A 25,116-nucleotide genomic window follows, 5' to 3' on the forward strand; every position below is an offset into this window, starting at 1 on the left:
TATAAGTGTTTATTTCATAACATATGCTGTTGCAGAAACATAGAACAGTGAAGCAAATTCTTTACCTGACTGAGAACTGAAAGGGTTTTCTGTTAACATATAAGTGAAAGAGAGGAGGAGGAGGGGTTGAAGAGAGGATGAAGAGTTAAACAATTGCTAAGAAATGAGCCAGTGTGTGGGAGTATGTGGCAGCTACAGTATTCCTTATTAGCAGAGAATAAAGAAAGAAATGTAATGCTTGGCTTACATTTCATGTAGCTACTGTATTCATTCGTGTGTTCCGACGTGTCATCTCACACTGTGTTAAGGAATGTAGAATTTTGGTCTCTGTTGCTGTAGTGTGTAAATTTGCTCTTGACAAATAGCTAAATCCTAGTGACAAGCTATACACAGGTACTGTATAGCTCAATGGGTCCGACTTAAATCAACTAGTAAAAGGTTTAAAATCACAATAATTACACATTAGCAACATACTTCCATTGCTGCAGGAAGCAAATTGTTCAGTTTGCATCAAACTGCAGCACATTGTTGTAAAGTACTACTTAAAGCTATTTAAAGCCATGTTATCAGGGACCCACAAGGAAGTGTGTTCTGGATTGTTAAAGGGCCAGTGACAACAAAAAATGAAAGTGGCTTATATGCATTAACATATAATGGTAAACAATGTGTGCTTCAGAAACATTACACTGATATGCTGATTGTGTAGCCATGGGGGCAGCCATTCAGCTTGAAAAAGGCACAAATAAGCTCTGTAAGTACAACGCTTTTGGTTCTTATAAAGGAAGATAAAAATAGGTTGTCTCTCTCATGATAGATTCAGTATAGAATGAAACCTTTCTCATACAAAAATAGGATATTTGTGGGCATGAAGTATTTTATTTGTAGATGATTGATCATCAGAAGCATATAGCAGATACTTTGTAATATCTCATTTACTTCTTTTTTAAGTACAGTTTTAAATGAAATTACCTCTTTCCTTTACTCTGCCTAAGCCTTGTGGTTTATATGAAATACAAGGGTAGCATGAAGAAAGGTATTATATCATACTAAGCACACACCATTTATGCTAGTAAAATGTGTTTATACAGAACTGATACTTGCAGAAATATAGGCCAGCGATAAATGGGTCATTTTTCGGGTAATTTTTCTGCATATTTTCCTTAATGTAGCTATAGCATGATATATTGGTTTATATGAATACTATTTTCACACACACTATTAGAAATATTTGAATATATACATAAACCTTGTTTAATTAATTCCAAGATTTGGGTAAAGGTAAATCAAAGTACCTTGGTCTTCAAACAAGGAAAAAAAGGCTTAGAGAGTCAATAACACCAAGCAATAAAATGCTTTAAAACATTTACAATGGATGTAAACGGCATAATGTACAGGAGCAAATTTATTTTTATTTAATAATAACTGTACTTTGATTTTCAGGGGTTTTTATGTTTATGAATATGTTTTCAACAAGATAGATTGTGAGAGTCTTTGTTTAGTTATCATATAAAAGGAAAACCATAGAACTGGCAGGAAAAAAACTGCTACAAGGGAATAAACAAGCAAAGTATAGAAATTAGTGATATGCCAATTTAAATATAGTTTTATATAGTACAAGTTTTGTTTTGAAGACGTTAATGGTCCATTAGATTTACTCCGAAGTAGATAATACATCTATGCCTAGCTCCCACACAAATTTGTGCCCCACCTGTATTTGCCCAAGGGTGTAGTCTTATCTAACCTGCTGTTCAAACATCACATAAAAACAAGTCACTTGCACCTTATTGATGTCAGTATCCTGACCGCATCGGCAGCATTAATTCTGTTGGCATAATACTTCTTCTTCACGGTAATTCATGCTGAAGTACCCATATCACTGCATGATTTAGGCACAAGAAATGCATATGCTTTTTAACATACAGCTTGTAGTGTATACGCAATTAGAATTCATATTTACTCATTTAGAATTCAAATGTACATGGTAAGAAATCCTGTTGGTATATATTACTATTTAGTTCTTTAGAAGAAAATTAATTTGACATTTGAAAGCCTGACAGTTCTACTTTTGTGCTCATTTTCATGATATAACAATATATACAGTACATTAAATACATAATTTAAGATTACATATAAAAGAAAATGTATAATAAACACATTATAAACTGTTCGTAATAACACAATGATGTATCTCATTGCCAGTGTATTACAAGAAGTAAACCCTAAACATGAATTTGACTAAAAAGGCATATTTTATATACTGAATTTTTTGTACTAGCCTAAAGTTTCAGCTTCTCAATTACAGCAATGATTCAGGATATCAAACCTGTCACAGGGGGTAACCATCATGGAAAGTGTCTGTGACAATCACATGCATAGTGGGCTCTGAGCAGCTGTTCAGAAGCTAAGATTAGGGGTCGTCACCAAATTATCAAGCAGAAAATAAGGGTTGGCCTTAATATAAGATGATGCTACAGGGCTGATTATTACATTCTCTCTGTGCTGTCATGCATAATTATGTATATTAATTACTAATCAGCATTATATTGTAACATTTATAGTCTATGTGTACTGTATATTTTACATCAGTCCCCATGCTCAGTAACTGACAGCAGCACAAAGTATGTGCAATGAATCAGCAGAAAAGAAGATGGGGAGCTACCGGGGCATCTTTGGAGGTACAAATATTCACTAGTAAAGGTCTGTGGTTGCCTTGGGTTGGTACAGAAGCCTAAAACATAATTTACAACATTTCTAGCTTACACCTGAAAAGTCAGTTGGCAATTTTGCGGCCATATTTATTTATTTTGGTCATGTCAAAAATATTATACCCAAGTCTGATAATGTCATAGGAATAGTTGTTATTTTAGGAATAGCTGTTATTTTAGTGTACTAATGGTAAATAGATTTAAAATAAAAACAATAGTCACTTGGAGACGTTGTGTCTCATTACACTTAAAGCAGTCTACATTATCACCCAAGAAGCATATTTAAGTCTTTTCAATATTAAATGACTCTAGGCATAGAGAAGGAACCAGTATTACCTAATTACCTATAATGCTACTCTTCAAGGTATTGCCATATTAAAAAAAATAACGGAAGGGGGGCTCAAAAATCAAAACTCGGCTCCAAAATCAGATATGTCACAAATACTTGGATAATTTGCCCAGATCATTAAAGAAAGGATACCGATCCTGAAAAGTCTTGTAGACATTGACTGTATGAATGTTTATTATTTAAAGGAACAGTTCAGTGTGAAAATAAAAACAGTGTAAATAGATAGGCTGTGCAAAATAAAAAATGTTTCTAATATAGTTAGTTAGCCAAAAATGTAATGTATAAAGGCTGGAGTGAACAGATGTCTAATAAAACAGCCAGAATCCAACTTCCTGCTTTTCAGCTCTATAACTCCGAGTTAGTCAGCGACTTGAAGGTGGGCCACATGGTACATTTCTGTTCAGTGAGTTTGTAATTGACCCTCAGCATTCAGCTCAGATTCAAAAGCAACAGATATGACCCCTGTGGCCCCCCCTCAAGTCTCTGATTGGTTACTGCCTGGTAGCCAGGGTAACCAGTCAGTGTAAACCAAGAGAGCTGAAAAGCAGGAAGTAGTGATCTGACTGACATGTTATACATCAAATCACTCCAGCCTTTATACATTACATTTTTGGCTAACTATATTAGAAACATTTTTTATTTTGCACAGCCTATTTATTTACACAGTTTTTATTTTTACACTGAACAATTCCTTTAAGTGTTGCAACCAGTATTTTCTTATGTCCAGTTTGGTCCTGATATATTACAGATAAAATTATTTAGTTTGATGTCTTCTGATGGCCCCATATTATGCTTTGATAAGTCTTAAGTTAATATTTTTATTGGACAAATTATATAATTGACTTAAGAATCCGTTTTAGTATTACCCTGCACATCTTTGAAATACTTTCGTTTGTAAGAATATATATGATTGTCTATGAAGGTTTTTCATTCATCCAGGTCATGATATACAGTATCTTGCATAAGTAAATTAACTGGACTTGCCGAGTTTTCTTGAAAATGTTCCCTTTTGGCATCTGTAGTTCAGTAGTCAAAGGTAATTGCACAGCATTTTAAAGGACAAGGAAAGTCTAAAATAGAATAAGGCTAGAAATGCTGTATTTTGTATACTAAATACAAACATGAACTTACTGCACCACAAGCCTAATCAAACAAATTATTTATGCTTTCAAAGTTGGCCACAGGGGGCTGTCATCTTGTAACTTTGTTAAACATCTTTGCCTGACCCTGACCCTTCACATGCTCAGTGTGGTCATCATAAACAAAGCTGCTTGAGTTCTGCATGGTCGGTAAGTAAGGCGGGGCTCCCCCAGCTGTTCATAAGTATGATTGCTTCTCTGCTCAGCAGTTAGGGACCGTCTGACAATTCCTACCAACAGCAGTAAATGAAGGGAGAATTTCACTGCATACAGTCAGGTTTCTTATAAAAACGGTACACATTTTTTAATTAAAGTATATTGGAGATAGGTTTCTTTTTCATTAAAGAAAGGAAAAATGGGATTTTATTTTTTGCCTTTCCTTGTCCTTTAAGCCCTTAATGGTATTGCAGTCACTAATATTCAATCACAATGATTCCACTGAAATTATTCTCGGAGACAGTGTTATTCAGTCACAATGGTACCATGAATCTCATTAACACCAGTGTTAATTTTTTTTAAATCACCTGGCTAGAAGTGACTTGTCCTGAAACTATCAGGTAAAGATTTTAAACCAGCCTTATACTTAGCTGAAAAAGAATAGTTGAATATAACTATTAAAAGTTAACCCAACATGTCAAGGATTTGTGATATCCTTACATAAAAATATACAAATTAAACAGTGCATTAATAATTACAAACATCATCCAGTACAGCCATGAAAGGTAATGATTCTTGTTGGACCCCGACAGGGTTGGGAACTTACAAAACTGAGTAGAAGGCCACAAGGCTGAAATGACGAGGAAGTAAGGACTTAGAAAGAAATGGTGTAGTTGGATTTACAAGCTTCAGTCCAAAACTAAGATACTGGAAGGATTAGGAAGGCACTGAAGTCAAAGAGTAGATGCAGAGGAACAGGACAAGAGTCAGATCAAGAATTTTAGCATTGGCATCATGATGCGGCGCTGCTGCAATGCCGTCATTAGGATATGCTGAGATTGGCACAACCTTAGAGTAAGAGCTAGTTTAACAAGTGTCAAGGCCAATATCAGTACATATTTTAAGTTTTTATACAATGTAGAGATTGCATCCCAAAATGTGTGTCTTAAAATTTGCATTATCCACATTTTGCGGATATCAATGCAGATGCAAAGTGAATTTGCACATAAATTCATGAGGTGGCCCAGTAAAGAGAATCTTTGCCAATTCCTGAAAGATAGTATACTATATACTACTGATATTAATGCATGCTGTCATTGTTTCAGATATCCCTCCCCCAAGTTATCCCTCACACACAAGGAGGACAGTGTTTCATCTGTCTTTATGTCATTTTTATATCAATAATATATACAAAAGCAACACTATACTCATTACTACTGTTATTCCTTCTTTTAAAAAAAAAGTGCACTTGCGAAATTAGCATTTGAAAACAATGTTATATGATTGATGCACATTAGTGCATTCTCAAAGCACCACCTCATTCTGAAGCATGTTGTGATCCACTGTACCAATACATAATTAAAATATAGAATGATTGTTGCAATGAATAATAGAAAATGTGAATTGTACATGAATGCTTTTTATACAGTGTAAGAGATGCTTCAGTAAGGTAACTTTGGGATTCTACAGGTATATGTGTTCTCTCATGGGTATAATCTATAAATTTTAAGCTCTGATAGCATTACCATTATCATCACCATTTATCTAGTGCCAAATTATGAGTTTTTTTTATATAGCTGTCAGCAATCTGGGCAGTTTTGTTGTGATTCTGGACAGATGTATTTTTCCTGTAAAAAAACAAACAGTATTTTTCTTCCCCACCAAGAAAGTAGTATTAATAGGTTGTTGGCAGAAAAAGATGCAAAAGACAATAGGGGTTATTTACTTACTGCAGACTCAGTGCACTTTCAGATACAACTGCCATGTTTTTTATTGACAATGCAGTGTTTTTTTCTCACAACTGAAGTGATGTGTCAAAATTAAGGCAACTTTGATTCCACTTTGTGACATGGGCACAATTGCAGTAAAAGTTTTCTAATTTAGTAATTTCTGCTGTTTGGTGTGAGAGTAAAGCGCACATCTGATTCTTTGGCTTAATCTGCACTGTGCTTATTGACACAGGACTGCTGGAACCCTGGGGCTATAGGCTGGTCTGGAGGTGGTGATAGCTTCAGGGTTCCCCTGTGTGAATAGCCACAACAGTGCTTGATTAAAATGTTCACAAAAACAAAGGCAGGGAACATTTATAGAAAATGATGCACTACAGAAAGCTCTTGTAAAAGATTCAAATGAAAAGTTATTAGAAACTAATAAAAAAAAAGAATTAAAAATAATTATATTTTATATACGATTAAAAAGAATTATATGTTATAAATTAAATTAACCTAAATATTAGAAATACTAAATAAAAACTATAAAAGTCCCTAGTTTCTAGTTAGCAGGACTCTCTCCAAATGTATTTCTTATCTTTAGTTTTGTTTAGAGAAGTATATTTTATTTAGCAAAAAAAGATGAAAATGTTGCATTCCCATGTGCCAAGAACAACTTCCAGTTGCACCTGTGCTGCTAGTAATCAGCATTGCATTTGTATATATTCTAATTTTTGGTCCCTGTTGAGCTGAAAGCTGATTTGAGATATGCATTTTATGGTTGTTAGTCAAACTTTGCATATATGCCAATGTGCTAAAACTGTATGCATATGAACCATTTATAACCAAACTTAGGGGTTCCTTAAATGTAAGGAACTCATGGCAACCTCATTCTTTTCTATTTTCAAAGTAACAATTCCTTCCCAAACAATCAGGAAGAATAATGATGCTCTTGGTAATAGCAAGGCAATGGGTAGTTATTATGTTGTGTCTGATATTGGATGATGCCACCTGCAGTAACGATGGGGTTATTCCAAGTAAGGGTTTGGATTTTTATTACTGAGCAGCAGTGAGAATAACAACCTCATTGAAATGAAAAGTGTTTGATGCCTCAAATCAATTGAACACATTCTTATTTGATAAACATGTCAAACTCTCCTGTCTTGATAATTTTCCTGGGAATTTTGATAAACAGGGAAAACATAGATCTTCTGGGAATTCGTTGGGATTCCCCAGTTCAAAATTTGATATTTTGAGGTGCCCCTATGTTTTTGTGAAACAATTTTATAAAAAGTGTACGAATGCTGACAAATTACAAAATAGTGAATTTGAGTAAAGCAGAGACTTACATTTCTAAGCTTCATACTGGGACATATTTGGTAGCTATAAATGAGAGATGAGAGTTGCAAGGAATCAAAGCCAGATAATACAAGGATGTGATTTCAATTCTAAATATTCCTCAGATGGAAGCGGCATGATTTATGGACTGCTGGTACACAGTGAATTAGGTTGCAGAAGTTGGTGCTACTGACAAATTTCTTGCAGCATGGTAGGCCTTGAGTATTGATTGGGCAGCAGAGGGGTAAAATAGAAGAGGAATCATTCTTCTTCTGGGTTGGTGACATGAAAAAATAGGTGGGAAGAGCTTAATATGTTTGAGTCTGCATAGAAAAAGAGGCATCATTTTATACGCTCTTATAGATGACTGCAGTGCAGCACCAAGATCTGCTGAATATCTGCTCTAAACTTTAATATTGTGTATAGGCCAAACTGAATAATGATGGATTGAAGACTGCTTTTTATAATACTTTATCTGTGTGAAATATGTATTCCAATGCATTTTAATGCTCATATTTGTTTCAATGCTTACAGTAAAATGCCACAACCTCGATTTTATATGTGTTATTTATTTAAAAGGACAAATGACTGGTTTGGGAATCTGACAACTTAAGACAACAGTCTATTTTAGGTTTTATTTTACCTATAAGAAATAGAATATGAAACACTTGAAAGTCATGAAGTAAGTTTTATTCAAATGACAGTGTTTTGTTCCTTTTCACCCTGGTATGCAGATCCAAAACAATGCTAAATGTGATCACAACTCAGCACTCTAGATGTTAAAATGCTCCCCCCCACCCATAAAAGCATTGTTTTCCAGAGATATTGGTTCCCAGCATCATTTCTACATCTAGCCAGTATAGATTTTTATCACATACACTACTTTAAAGGTCAAGAAATAATTGTAAGATCAATGACCCCTGTTACTTTTTTATCTAGAATTCCTGCGAGTGCTTAGCCATTACTAAATTCCAGACTAAGAATTCTTCCAGGAAACTGAACAACAAGGAAATGTATTTTAATTAACGGTGACATACTTGCAACATGGTTGTTGTTAATTTTAATAAATGAATCGTAAACACCCTAATTGTGCTTTCATCTTCTTGTATTGTCCTGTGAATACACTATTTAAGGGTGTGAATAAGGTTCATTTTTCATTTAGCAAACTCATTATTTGAAGATCTATAACAAACAATGTGCTAATAAATTTACTTAATTACTGTACAGTTGCTGGCAGAGAACCTTCAGATACCCTACTGTTACTAGTTACTAAATGTTTTGGTAATTAATAACGCCTCTCCTACTGTATGATAAGCGCTTGAATACAAAATGTATACTTTGTCTTTTTTTGTTTTTTTTTACTGATCCACTAGAGGGAGGTAATGCAGTTGTACAAATATATTCTCTATAATTGAAACAGACTGACAAATAGGATTGCAAATATTCAAATAAGATGTTATTGTTTTCCCAGTTGTGATGGAATAATAACACAAGTGGAGTAAAGATGGATTTACACATTGCAGTTTCTAATTGTGAGAGGGGCATTATACTTGTACAGTATAGGGTTATATGCTGAACTGCTGTATAAACAGTAATTTGCCTAAACAAAATTTTTTTGGTATTAAAAAGAAACCTCAAATGTGTGTAGGGATGCACCAAATTCAGGATTCAGTTTGGGATTCGGCCAATATTCAGCCGTTTTCAGCAGGATTTGGATTCGGTGCCTGGCTGAACCGAATTAGAAAAATACAAAAACGAATGTGACTTTTCATCATACAAACAAGGAATTCAAACATTTTTTACTCTCTTTCCCACTTGTTTCCCTAATTTACATACTGTATGCAGATTAGGGCTCGATTCAGTATTCGGTCGAATCTTTCACATAGGATTCGGGGGTTCAGCCAAATCCCTAAAAAGGTATGTTTCTGCCATGATGTAAGGAGAGAAAGTGTTGTTTTTCCTAACAAAGAGTCACTCACAAGGAAAGTAACTAGCGACTAGTACCGAATAGGGTTTACCAGTTTGGGCAGACGGATAGCCTAAAAAAAAAAACACTCACCAGAACCCCTATTGCCAGATAATTATTTAAATTGCAAATTATAATTGTAATCAACTGCCCATTATAAAATGATGCAGTATTTTCAATGGTTTTACATTTAAATATAATTCAATAAATTGTTAATATAATTGCTGTAATACAAGTGACACTTATTTGCTTGATTACTATTCTGACAACTGATCAAGGCAGATTAAAACTGGTAACTAACAGATTGCCCTGAGTGCTGCAAGTCATAAGAAAGGAGTCGTTTGTGGGCACCTAATGAATCCAATTGGTATACATGGATAGAGGGACACATACATTTAAAAATCACATTTGTTTATTTTGTATATGTCAGTGCAAAGGACTGAAAATTATATTTGACAAATGTTGGTTTTGCTGAATGCAATAATATAACAAGATAAAAGGATACAGCTGAATATTTGATGTGCATGCATAATCTAATTATTGTACAACAATAACTGCACCAGTCTTCTTGAAACAATCTTTATTTAGATTGTGCCAGTGTCCTGCAGCAAATACTGTACACTGGCATTAACACTGAATGAAAAGTTAATCTGCTCTTACTTTTTTCCATGTTTTATTTTAGGAAAACTGAAGTTGCATGTTTCTCATTGAAACACTCTTGAGATTGGCATTCCAACTGCATAGAGCATTTAGTCTATCACTGCTTGAACTTACTTTATCACAAAAAGAGACCAGCTGGTTTACTACTTACTTAAATAACTTAACAACACATGGCGTCCTTGCACAAAGTTCCCCTATTCATTCTAAAAAAAAACAAAAAAAAAAAAAACACTTTATGCCCCCATATACAGGTACCAGCATATCCAGACTTTAATAAGCAAAAAAGAGAAAAAGTGCTTCATATAAAGAACTATTGTTCATTCCAGATTGCCTTACTATTAAGTTCAAAAACTATATTGCTGAAAAGTCAAACAGAGTGATCAGCTTGGATTGACCAATTGATCTATTGTATTATCAGTCATTAATATTTGCCTATAGGCGTTACTGCCTACTTGCCTTAAATCACAGAGGAACAGCCAAGAAAAACAGCCAGATTATACAAACATTTGAGCACTCTCAAAATATATAACTTTAGGGCTAAACAAAGTCTCAGTGCTTAGCCCACTAGAATTCGGAAACAAAGCACCATAAAGCTTTTAGCTCAATTATCCATCTATAGGAAGATAAAATGATAAAATAAATGCCAGGTAGAATATGAAAAAACACATACACTTAAAAGACCCCAGATAAAAAAATAAGGGGGAGCAAATTTGCACCCATTCGTGTTTATTCAGATATCACTTCTGTTTAGGCTCTGGCTGCAGTCTGCACCTGCATAGATATAAATCTATGCCGCAATCCTCAAAAAGTGTACTGTGGAAGACCCAGATGAATCAGTCAAGTGAAACGCGTGTCAGTCTAAGTGACGCACAAGAGACCGGATTAAGAAATACCATATATGCCTGGATTGAGCTGCTTGGGGGAGCATTTCAAGTGAGTATGTCTGGAATTGCTAGGCACACAAGTATCCATCAGCTTTTATGACTTTCATCTCATATTGGGTTGGATAGAGTACACTGAGACACTGCAGTGAGTGCACATCAGAGTTCCCTTGAGTGTACATGGTTGGAAAGAACTTTAGAAGGTAACCGCTGTTTGTTTTCCACTTACCTGGATGGAACTTTTAAGTTATACTTGGGAGTCTACGCGTATTTTAATGTGACTAAATGTGACTGCAATTGTCATGGCATTGTAACCCACATAAAATGGTGGAAAGTACAGTGGATATGTAGCACATGGTATTTGTTGGTTCCAAAATCTGGAGGAACTTTGTATTCACATCTTTCCACTCTCAAGGCATCTATAAACACTAAACTATACGGCCTTTCTAAATTTTAACCATAAATGGAGATATATCATTATTTTGCGAGGCATGAGCTGTGTCAGTCAAGAGACTTATTTGGAGTGATTTGTGGATCTAGTACAATATACAATAAATGTGAAATAACTGACACTTTGGAATCCATACTGACTCATAAGAGAACTTGCCTAGGATCATGAATAATTATCTCTGATATATTTATGGACATTTTATCTAATTATTGTATGCTTTATAAGGTTTCGATCTCTATGTGTGTAAAATACTAGGACCTTGTGAGTGGGATACCACTCAGAGGTGGGTTTTATTATAGGGATTTTGCATTCTGAGAGATGCTTGTACAAATGATTGCACAAATGAATGACATTTTTCTATTTTTGAAATGATTAGTGTGCCCCTTATCTCCTTTTTTCCCTTAGTTGTTGACCCTTAAAGTAGCATGCTCAGGAGCACACTAGCAGTAAAGGCTATAAACAGCTGTGCAATGCAGAAAACAGCTTTTTAGAAGGTAACCAAATGTAAATATATGTCTTCATTCTCACAGATATGTCCATTGTGCTGTGGAGAAAAGTATTCATTCATACATAATAACAGTTTCAAGGCAGTTTTGTTACAGACATGCTAGATACCGCTACTACTGTACTTCTTCATATTTATTCCCTATCCCATAAATGTTAAATTATTGAGGCACCCACTCACAGATTTTAATTTGACATCTAAAGCTATGCCCCTCCTCTCATACATCTGATGTCTTCTGTGTCTGCACCTACAACCACTGCATCAGGCTGAGTTTGGACACACTGGGGCTCATTTATCAACACCAAGAAAATTTGCCCATGCTAGTAACCCATAGCAACCGATTAATTTAATGTAGCTGCAGGCAGGACAATAAATACAACAATTTGATTAGTTGCCAGGAGTAAATGGCTAAGGGCAAATTTGCCCTGTGTTCTTGGTTCCAAAATTTATACTCACGTTTCGCATGAGCAGGTGTGAGCTGACAGACTGTTTCCCAGCCGATGCCTTATATGCATTTATAGAAAAACCACAAGACAATGTTCCCATATATACTCAAGCACCTGATGAAGAGTCCTTGGACTCGAAACATGTTGTGTGTATTGAAATAAACAAGACAATGGTCTTAAGGTTCTCCAGGGTAAGCTTTATTCATTGTTCCCATATATACTCCCCTAGTAAGTATAATTCAACAAGAATATTTCAGTTAGTGAACCCTGAAATGAATTACAATGTAGGGTCACATGGAATTAACAATAACTAACACAGGCATACTTATCATTCCACCCACGTCACTTTATAGCCACACATTAACTTGTCAAGTGAAAGTAATACTGACACTGCTATAAAACGTAACCCTTGGTCTAGGAAAGATTCTAGTTTTATAAACCAGTGCGACCACTTGAACCTGAGGGCACAATAATGCAGGAAAAAAAAAAAAGTAGGTATTTTTTTTTCATACTGTCACTATTACTTAAATGCAAGAAGCCATATATTCACACATATTTTGTATTTTATTCCAAGTAATTGAAGGTGACAAAAAGGCTTTTTAACAGAGAATAATCAATGACACATTGCTTTTCTGTCATACGTTATGCTAAGGCGCCCAGCCTTTCCTTCCCATGCTGGTAAAAATGTAAATTATTTAACATAAAGACATAATGTATCAAATAATTCCTAGGGAAAAGATGCCATAGAGTTAGACAGTCACTATTTAATGGGCTGGTGGGGGCTGTTTGGGCCTCAGTCTACTTGAAATGCCAAGGGCCTATTTGGAATCACAGTCCAGGCCTGATAATAGAGCATATGTGTGGGTTAGCTTTGGCTGTGTCAAAGGCATATTTTTTTAATTTTTGAATAACAGTATTTGCCTTCTTCTTCTGTCTCTTTGCAGCTTTCAAATGGGGGTCACTGACCCCTTCTAAAAACAAATGCTCTCTAAGGCTACAATTTTACCATTATTACTACTTTTTATTAATTCATCCTCCTACTCGGGCCCTCACCTATACATATTCAAGTCTCTTATTCAAACCAATGTATGGTTGCTAGGGTAATTTGGACCAAATACCCAGATTGCTGAATCTAAGAAAGTGGCCAAAGCCTTGCATCTTCTGCCTGCATTTTACCAAAATTAACTATGGATGAAACCCTTTGTGTATGTAACAGGCCACACTGGCTGGCCTTGCAACCTTATTTAGTCTTTGCAAAACCCTGTGAATAATATCATGAAATGGTTCCATAGGATTATCTATGAAATAGCATATCATATATATATATATATATATATATATATATATATATATATATATATATATATATATATATATATATATATATATATATATATATATATATATATATATATATATATATATATATATATATATATATATATATATATATATTCCAAATACAAAATGTTATATTTTCAATTTATGAAAATTGGCCTGGTATGCTCATTTTTGCCTGCAATAATGTACATTTCTAAAAATCTAATACATTTACACTTTTCTCAACTATTGTTTTTTATTTCTTAGTAACTGTGATCCGAAAAAAATGAATGTCAAAGAAAAATGAACGATGAAATACAAAATACAAGGCTTCTGACAACAGATTATTTTTTTCAATTTCATGCAGCAATTGAATTGATTTATTTTTTTTTGGACCAGGGCAAAAGGTAACAATAATGATCAATAATATTATTTATATTGGAGGCTTTTTCACTGTGTCCTATCTTTCCTAAAAGTGCCATGAAGGTAACAGATATTAAAAGGGAAAGCAGCCACAAAAATATTATACTGAAGTAAGGAATGGAATGCTGCTTTCATTTATTTGCACAAAAGAGGCAATGTCATATAATAGGCATGTTGTTTCAGCCAACCAGACTAGAGCAGCTGTGAGTATTGTATCTTGGCACTCTAAAGCTATTGGCTCCTCTCTGGGGAGTGGAGGGTGTTCAGTTATTAATGATCGCAGAGCAGGCAGCACCATGTCAGTGTGACAACTGATCGGGTGAATGATGCAGCACTAACCAGCAGCACCACCACAGAAAGGAGCAGAAGAGGAGCGAGCTACACAAGCAGCATCTCTGTACTGGATTGTCAGCATCAGCCACGGAGAAACAAAGCACTGGCAGACATAAATGAAAGCAGCGAGCAGCTCTATCCATGTTGTAGGATGTATACATAAATATAGAAAAACTAAAAATCCCCCATTTACCTCTTGGTTCTAATGAGAGCGTGTTGAAGTCACGACTAAGGAATTAACTGAAGCCCTTAAGAAATCCAAGACGTTTGGGGTAAGTTGAATTTCTCTCTCTACATTGTATGTTTCAATCCTCTACATATGTGGCAAGTTGAAATCTTGCAATCTATATTAACTCCATGTCGAGAAATGCGTATATATATATATATATATATATATATATATATATATATATATATATATATATATATATATATATATATATATAGCATCATGATGAAGGAAAACCTGTTATGCTTTCTGCCTACTGACAAATGAAACGGATGTTCAGTGTCCGCTAGAAATAAAACAAATGTGTTTAGCTATTCAGTGTATGCTCAGATGCAAAGACACAAATCCCTGAGACTGAATGTGCATATCACAAACACAGTTGCTGGAATTCTGCCAGGCTACATGTTAAGGATTGTGGTAAATGACTTTCCTTAAACATATCCTCTTGCCAGTACAAAGACACAGTGGATGCCTGTTTGCCAAGGCAGAGAAAACGGACGCATGCTAAATTTCTTTAAAAAAAAAAAAAAAAAAGGTTTTGCATTAACTAGGGAAGTCCTAATCTCCTAAAGCAATTATTAGGATCACAGCAGAGAAGCTTCTGGGAGTAATTCTTGTTTGTTTTATTTCAGATAATTTTTTTTTTTTAGAATTAATTTTTCTGTAGTTTTTGTGTGAGTGCAAAAAAAATATCATGATTTGCTTTTAGCACTTAAGCAGTTAACAGGAGAACACAAAAGGCCTAAGTCACAACCCCTTTGGGAAAAGCAGCATGCCTGGAAATAGGATTTGCTTGAAAAGCAATCCCCATATTAGTCTTGAACACCAAAGGGCAATTCCCTGTGTATGCTGAAGTGTAATATTAAGCTGGTCACTACATCAGAACAAAACTTGTGTCGACGATGAGTAATGGGGGACAGAATGGTTAAAAGCAACTATTACCAGGATACTGCTATTTTCTTGCAATAAATACTTGACTGAATGCTTAGGACTTTCTTTTCTCCCAGCCCTGATTTTCATTACCTGTCTAAGAAGTGCAATACAAAAGCTCCTGATGCCTTGTGTTTCTATGATATAGAAGGGTTTGTCAAGAAATGTCCAGTATATTTGATTTTCATTAATAATAAGCACTGGAATATGCTGTTGGACCTTAGCTGAACATAATAGTGCAGAAGCTTGCCTGCTAAGAAATGCAGTATATAAAGACAAGTCTCACCCACGCATAGTCATTTTACTACAACTTCATCAGTGTACAAAGCTATACAGAGAGCCTAACAATAGAGCCCATATTTCCACTAAATAATATGGCAAAACACTGAATTTCCAGCTAATCTTTTAATCCTGAGAGTCTTTACAACATTGTTATATTATTTATTTTTTTCAAACTTTTCTGCTACTAAGGGCCCCAACATTATACAAAAGGATCAAACAGGTCCAATGATTTGTTTCATTCAGTGCTGGTTTACATGCGTAAATATCTGAATATTGGTATATGTGGCTGTGTGTGTGAACATGTTTCGTCTTGCCTGCTGCTGAGGTTCACATCCATCTAAAAATCATCCATCTATTCTGAAAGGATAAATGCTTTGACTTTTGGCTCAATCTCAACCCTCTCTAACTCTTCAATAATACAGCATGCTAAAAAATGCAGTGGCAATCAAGTTTAAGTTGAGTTACTGTGGCCAAGAAACCACTTCAAGCTATTTAGGGTAATGCTGGCTTCTTTTACCCTTTCAAATATAAGATCTATAATTCTTATGACATATGTGAAAAAGGAATACTCATGTAACTTTTATAAATATTGGGTTTAAATGCAAAAATATAACTGCTAATACATTGACATAGATAATGGTAACCAGTATTTACTGTTCATTATATCACTCTTGACTACAATGAACCATCTAGAGCAATGATATATGTTAGTTTATTGATTCATTCAAGCTAAGATGACACAATTTAATCAAAATATGGATAGAAGCCATGAGGCTGATTCTGTGCTCTATGCCATAGGTGTTCACAGTGTTCTGTAAGAACTGAAATGAATACAGAGCACCTGCAGGTTAATAATATGGCAATGCTGTGTGAACTTGGAATAACTATGAGGCCTTCCCAGGATTCCAACAGTAATACAGGACCCCCTACCAAGTCATATGGTAAAATTGTATTCCAACTTTTCTGTTCAAATTTGTGAAACCAAATAATTCATCATAAGTGAATATAACTGCCTTGAACTTTCCAGTGAATTTCTTGCCATAGACAAGCTTTTCCACTTTTAGGCCTCGTTCACTACAGGCTGTGATCTGGCAGAGGGAGACCACATTCAGTTGCAATCCTAGTGGATTTGAATGCAAGTGATCTTATTCTGACAGAATCACAGATTTAAAAGGATATAAAAATGGAGTAGATAAAATTTTGCGTCCGTAAGGAGGTTGATCAGGAAGTACTTGTCTGTTCAACTGTGCCTGTTGGATACAATACAAGCTGCAACTCCCTCCAACACTCACTGCAACTTGATGTATTTTCATTGTGTAGTTTGACCATGCAAAGACACAATGGGTATGGCTGACATATTTCAACTGAATCAGGCCATATGGGCATCAAAGTTTAGTGCACAACCAAGACCACAAAAGAAATATAAATCTATTACCATTCTAGCAAGTACTTTGCATTTTTGTTTTCCAAATCTACCAAGTTAAGAGATACTGAAAAGACTCAGTTTAACAAAAATACATCAGTTTGTCCCCAGAACTGGATGCCTCTATACCTAGAACAGTAGCCTTATGATAATAACAGTATTCCTTGGCATGTAGGTCTCTTTATTTCAATTGAAACTGGAGCTCTGTTACATATTAAACATTTGAAAACTATTTTATTTACAAGTGCTTATATATAGTAAAAGCTGAGAGAATTGTAAGCAAACTAAGGCATAGAAATAGCACTAAAGAAAGTTGCCCCATTAAGCATTGCAATGTTTTCCACCAGGTTGGACAACACTTTTTTCCATCCCTTCTCCGTATACTAGTTTAGAAGTGTATATCATTACCAAGGTACACCAAAAAGCTGGATATGTGATCCATGTCTCATAGTCAATCATTTTAATGACTCCTTTTAGTGACTGCTTCCCTAGTGACCTTACTGGTATTAAACACAAAACAACATAACAAGAACAACAATATAAAACACAGAATACAAAAACAAAAAATAATTTTAAAAATCTACCAAAGTACTGTACATGTAATGCCCAATATTAGTTCAAGATCTTTTAAGGACCCATGTCTGTAGAAAAAAAGACCTTCATATTTTATTCAGATTCATTGCCCTTTGTGGAGACATATCAACCAACAGCTGCCTAGAAGTAGCACATAATTCCATCAAAACCTAAGAATGGGTCAAAGGATTGTAGTTTGGCAATAAGATTTTCTTAACAGGGCACTTTTAAGAGCTTCAAATTGATTTCCCCAGTAACTCTGCAAAATCATATGCCCATCTCATTATAAATAGATTATTAACCAATGCTCTGATTTTGAAAGATAGCTGTTGGGCCACAGTTACCCAGTTTCATTGATTTTATGGTTCAGTGGTACAATATAATAAAATAAGCAAGATTTTTCTTTTTATCTGGCAATAATTATTACATTTTAGCCAATTCTGTTGTAATTTGAGATAGTAGAGCTCTTGTTTGAGATAAACTCTTACCAACTCTTCTGTGGAATTGAAGTAAGGGGTCTACCATGGAAGATACTTTCTTGAATAAAATGATTGCATTTCAAAAATCAATATTATATTAGCAGCAGAACTAGATATTGTGTCCTGTTCAATTGTACAAAAAAACCAAAAAATACCAACTGACCTATTTTATTTGCACTTTTATAACGTCATCCACCAAATGGCAATCCAAAACAGCAACTAAAATACACAACTCACAAGTGAATGTATGCTTCATCTCAAAGCATTGCAGGACTTCTGTCTCCGATAGGTATTCTTGCTAAATCTCGTTGGCTAAAGGTTCTGTCTCAAAGGTCAAATATGACCTTTAGAGTATAAAAACAATTGTTTTCCTTCCTGGAGATCAATAGATTAATTGCATGACATATGATCGCGTTACTTTGTATAACAACACTTTTAAATGTTGAAAGGCATATCTATTTTCTGCCATTTCATTCCTTTTTTGTCAAAGAAAACTGAATTCTGCATGCTCCTAATATCACTAAGCATCCATGACATTTATATATACCTTATTACAAGTGAGATGCACACAAATGAGCTCACACATGCAGGAACTCTTAGATAGAAACTAGATAGAAATAAAAGCAAAGGAAAAAAAATATATATATTCAAATATTATATTTGTGTGTGTGTATATATATATATATATATATATATATATATATATATATATATATATATATATATATATATATATATATATTATTTTTCTAATATTATATATATATCCCCACAACTGATTTTTCATAGTAAGTGAAGGATAATATTTTTGCCATGCATTAAATACACCACAGTGGACAATATAAAATGGTTTGTAAATAACAGACACTAGTAATAAATTCAGTTTTACTGTTCAGTGAACAAATCCCTTCAGAGCCATTATCTATATTTAAAGGAAGGAATATTTTCACTTAAGACAGCAAATTAAACTGTGCCACAACATATCATTCACGTATTTATTTTCAGTATTGGTAGGTTATGTACTAGCAGCTGAAGGGTTCCATAGGATGTTAAACTGGGGTATTTAATACATCATTAACTCAAAGAAAGCATAGAATATATTATATTAACAAAGGCATGTGGGCTTAGCAGAATACTCATTTTGTGGAGGTGGCATTCACAGTTTGCCATTCTGATTCATAGAGAACACTAACAAAACTGTATGAATTCCCACATATTTCTTTAATTACACTGACAGTGATGACTCACATCTAAGTTAAATCATGGATGAGGGCAAGGAATAGAATAAAATATACCAGCTTCAAGATAAATTCTTGTTTATAGAGGTATATTACAGTGTAACAAAGTTTTTCTCTAGGGTGCTTACCTCTGGATTGTCCCCTAGGACAGATAATGACCTAAATAAAACTACAAATTATTTCATGCAAACAATTAAAAATGACTGTATTGTAATGACCATTAGATGTAATAATCATGCCAGTTATTTGTAAGATGTGTAATGGTAGCTGTAATACAAATCCCTGCCTGCCCCAAAGGAAGGCCTCAGCTTTTTCCCATTGCCCTCTAGACCTACTTTTGTAACGCCAGCCATGGTTCCCAAAGGAACAGCAACAACAAAAACAGAAATGATTCATTTCTGCTGACATCCAAGTAATTTTCTACTATATACATACATATGTTCTTTGGTGCACATTCTATTGTATTGTATTTGTGGTCCCTCATATCTGTTGTATAAGGAAACATCATCTAAATAGTCTCAAGTGCTACTGTTTTCATCAGAGCTATACACATTACATATTCAAGATGGTTCCATGCATAATGGAATTGCATCCAAGATATGCACATATCTCTCAGTGATATATCAGTTAAAGCTAATAGGATATTTAAGGGAAAAATGTAAAGTTTAAAGCTGTTTTCTAATTTTAGACACAAAAAGTTAAAAGAAAATTTAAGTTTCAATGGCCCCTTATTCTAAAAGATGTACTTAAGACATTTTTTGAGAATCTTTTTAACTTTGTTAATAGAGGAAGACCTAATGAAAATACATTAGGAACACACATAATCTTACATCTTGTGTAGAGCAAGATTATTCACTCAGCTCAAGGCTATGTGTCTTTATTTCCAGCTTGCCTTATTGCTTGCATGTTACAGCAGATGTACAGTGACAGAAGATAAGCTCCAGTTACACCAAATGTCCATCAACCTGATGGGCACTTCCAGAGTAAAACAAATCATATTCTTTCCCACGTTAGTGTCTAGTGCAACCATTTTACATTTCTCAGTATGGTCTCACATTAGATTTGTATGTTGAAACCCATATTAGGAAAAGCAGTATAACAAACTAGACTGTGGTAAAACCTCAAGTACAAGATCATACCCCTGTTTTTTTTTTGGTGGATGGGGGGTACATTTTTCCTTAGCACTGTTACACTAATGGCAATAATAGCATCTATTTAATGAGTATATTGTAGAGTACTTAGTGATCACTGGTGCAGTTTTTTGCCTATGAAAACCAAATTGTGATATTTTTAATAATTTATGTTTTATTTTGTAATGCTGCTGATGAGCTGTTAGATGAAAGCATAGAGACAGAAGGAATGAGTGAGTTGATCAAATCTCGGTTCCTGCTTTAGCAAAACATTTAAATATTCAGGCTTAGGTAAAAGTGCAGTACATCAGGACTGGTTCTGGTTAACTACTGCAATAAAGCCGGTCTGGTTCTCTGTGGCACAGTGATACTTCCAATAGTCTCAATCACCATGGCATGTTATTAAGGAGACAACATAGTGCCAACCTATACTAAACATTATTCAACTAGAGTGCTTCCTTATCAGATAAACGGATAGAGCGAAAATTATATCCATGGAAACATATGTTATCTGAATGCTACATGTACAATAATTGCTACAAATTACTACACTATTTCTGCAAAGTTTAAAGAGATCCCTACATGGTATGCCTGTATTTATACAGTAAGTGGCTTACAAACAAGGAAGTAAATAAAAGCACAGTTTTTGGCAGGGAGTTGAGGAGATCATGTAAACAGGCAAAGTTTTCAAGAACACAGAGACATATTAATGAGGATTAATAGTCATCATATGAAATTTCAATGCAGAATCTCCTCGGTTTTAATTTCACTATGTAAACAATAATTTGAGATGTTTATTCAGATATTCATATAATTCTCAGTGGTGAAAGGACACCATTGTCTTTAAACTCTTTAAGCCTCTAAAACAGTGATCCCCAAACAGTCACAGACGAGCAACGTGTTGCTCACCAAACCCTTGTATTTTCCACTAGATCCATGCTGGGTCATATATATCAGAAGTGGCACGGCAATGTGTATCAGAGAACAAACAAGGCTAATAGAGGTTTCACATCTGGAAAGTTACCTGGACAGAGAGACCTGTGAGAATGTTCAATAGACCCAATTCTCAGCCAGTGTAAATGTAAATCCCTATAGTATAGGAAACAATGTGATAGACATGGACAAAACAGACAAACACACCCAAACATCCTGTTTGAAGCTAGACAGACTTGCCGGACAGAGACTTAAATATCCTCAATTCATTCAGAATGAAATGAATAAGGCTGGCAGATGTGGGAGAATCCACTCTTATGTAATAACTACAAACATCTCACAGGGAAGACTATGATCCTGCTCAGGAGAATCAAGTATGTTACAGCCTGAGGCCATAGAACAGGTAGAAACACCAGTATGTAACACTGAGGAGGCAGATTCCAATACTGCTGGTGGTTCAAGAGTGCACTGATTTAGAGAGGAAAAATTAGGGGATTAGAAAATTGAAGGAAAAAACAGACCCAAATAATTCTGCCTCCTGGACAGAGCAGAAACCTGACCTTTAAGCCACAATTATGCTTTGTTTTGCTGGTTGTATAAGCAAACTACTCCTATACTGGGCTAGTCCTTTTTGTAACTTGAACAAAGGCCATCTATATTGTCTAACAGACACTTTTGGTCTGAAGAATAGACTTTAGGCATGCGACCAACCTCATTTAAGAGAAGACCTAAAACTTCCCAGTGGCCTGATGTCTATGTGTACCCATCTATCCTGACATTAAGCTTATCAGTAGTAAGTGTCAATGCATAACCCTGGGTAGAAGCTTTTAGGAGGCACTGAGGAGCCTCCCAAGAAAGAGTAAGCCAAGCATAGAGAACTGTATTCCGTGTTCTTCTTTAACTCTGTCATATTTAGAACTTGTAGTCCTGTAATATATATATATATTTCAAAGTAACTGGCACTCACAGGTTTTTCATAAAAAAGAGGAAAAAAAAAAGTACTATATGTTGAATCAAAATATATATTCATTAAGCCGACGTTTCGGTTCCACACAGGAAACTTTCTCAAGGATATATATATATATATATATATATATATATATATATATATATATATATATATATATATATATATATATATATATATACATACACACACACACACATATACAAAATATATATATATATATATATATATACATATATATATATACATATATACATATATATATATATACACACACACATATATATACACACACACATATATACACACACACATATATATATACACACACATATATATACACACACATATATATACACACACATATCTATATCCATATCTATATCCATATCTATATCCATATCTATATCCATATCTATATCCATATCTATATCCATACACACACATACACACATGTACATACCTTAATATTCAAAAATATATACACATGTACTACCTATAGATGCACACATATATGTGGCTTGGCAGACTCAGTTGTATTATGGAGCTTAACCATTAATTGAGAAGGCATTAGAATCCCAATGCAGGGTGTGGGCCATGGTGTTAGCATGTATTAAACTGTGTGATTATTACATATGCCTCAGTCAGGGCCCTATGATACTGGTTCTGGCAGAGCACCATGCCCAACCCCGAGCCCCAGCAATGGATAGTAATTATACTGCACATTTGACTGGAATAAGCAATTATTACCTGGCCCTCCATTCATGCAGGAAGTGATCTGTAATACAAGGCTGCTGAATCTGGGAAAATTTACATTCAACGGCCCCAAATGTACTACATACCTGTGGTTATTGTTAACCTAGCGATCCTTGTGACAGACGGGCTTCAGAAAACTCCTGTTGTGTTTATCAAGACCATATTTAAACTTACCTACCACAGGGATAAAACAGGGATAAAACATTGGCAAGTACAGTAATAAATGACAATAAATTGATTAAGCCATACCTTATCCTAGGAGCAAAGCAATGGCATAATAAGACATTCACATGTAAGTATCCATGTCAGTACTCATTGGTATTGAACCCCAATGTACCCCAGATATAATCACACCACCATGTAATACATAGTTTAGGTTAGCTGCTGCTTAGAGCCCAGTGATCTAAATCCATTAGGGCTACTAATTCCAGGTGAGCAATAAGAACATATACTGCAGAGCAAACTAGGAGCACACAGATACAATTCCAGCAACATGTAATGCATAGTTTATATTAGCTGCTGCTTAGGGCAATCCTATATCAGGCCCTAGCAGCTCACCAGGTCTGTGCTCTACATCCATTAGGACTATTTGTTCCAGGTGAGCAATAGCCAGAACATATACTGCAGAACAAAATAGGAGCACGCAGATATAATCACAGCAACATGGAATACATAGTTTAGATAGCTGCCGTTTAGAGTAAGCATGTATCAGGACCTAGCAGCCAGCTAGACCTGTGCTCTACAGCCATTAGGGCTACTTGTTCAGGTGAGAAATAGCCAGAACATATACTGCAGAACAAGATAGGAGCACACAGATCCACTCACAGCAACATGGAATACAAATTTTAGATTAGCTGCTGCTTAGAGCAAGCATATCAGGGCCTAGCAGCCACCCAGACCAGAGATCCATATTCAATAAGGCTACAGATGCCATGTATGGAAATGGCCTGAACTCAGCACCCTGCATGTCAGTATACACTACATGTCAGTATAAATGCATGCTAGCCCATTTATCTATTTGTATTAGGGCTACTGGTTTCAGGTGGGCAAACAACCAGAAGCAAGCACAGTACAGGTAAGTATATGATTACATTGCATGCAAGCAATTAGTTAGACTTTAGTACACTGCACAACAGCATATGGACACGCTCCTTACCTGCTGCTTATTATGCAAGACTGGAAGCAGACCCTTTAATGCCCCATATTTCAGGACACTACATCAGGGATCCCCAACCTTTAGAACCCGTCTACATCCATTACGAGGTTCATTGTTAACAGGAAGACAGGCCTCACAAGTTTACTGACAACAGCAGTACTTACCTGAGGCTTCTGAAGCAGCGTTCTAGTCTTCTGAATTTAGAGAGTGGGCAGGGCCATCTCCACTTGCTATAACTGGCAGTTGCTCAGGAATCACTTGATTATACTCAGCTGGTGGAATCATCTGATTTTTCTGCATAAGCAGGTAACCAAAAGCAACTGCTGAGGTTATACAGGGGCAAATTGGATAATTAGTCTTGGTGCCTCCTGCAAGGGCCCAAGTTTGCTGTTATTTTGGCTGAAGCCTATAGAGCAACTTTTGTTTTTGTTTTACCTCCACCCTAGGAAAGTCTGTTGAGGGAGGCAGCTGGCCATAAACCTGCCCCCATTAAAACATAAAACAAAAGTAACAGGAGGCAGTAAGGTTCAGGCCCCTAACTGAGTATGCCTAAACTAACTGCCGCCTCCCTCACCCATCCGTTAAAAATGGGGTGCAGGGGCCACATACACGCCGTGAAACAAAATCAAAAGAGAAGGG

General features: G+C 35.2%; 2 protein-coding genes across 3 annotated transcripts in view; one reads left to right on the plus strand and one right to left on the minus strand.

The window, feature by feature from the left end:
* immp2l.L (inner mitochondrial membrane peptidase subunit 2 L homeolog) overlaps positions 1 to 25,116 on the minus strand; it is a 532,531-nt gene that overhangs the window by 237,910 nt on the left and 269,505 nt on the right.
* Positions 14,294 to 25,116, plus strand: part of lrrn3.L (leucine rich repeat neuronal 3 L homeolog) — a 43,177-nt gene continuing 32,354 nt past the window's right edge. The window contains exon 1 of the mRNA XM_018252536.2: positions 14,294 to 14,653. The gene's annotated coding sequence lies outside the window, so the exon portion shown is untranslated. The remainder of the gene's footprint in view (positions 14,654 to 25,116) is intronic.

This window comes from Xenopus laevis, chromosome 3L (genome assembly GCF_017654675.1).
Source record: "Xenopus laevis strain J_2021 chromosome 3L, Xenopus_laevis_v10.1, whole genome shotgun sequence".
Classification (NCBI taxonomy): domain Eukaryota; kingdom Metazoa; phylum Chordata; class Amphibia; order Anura; family Pipidae; genus Xenopus; species Xenopus laevis.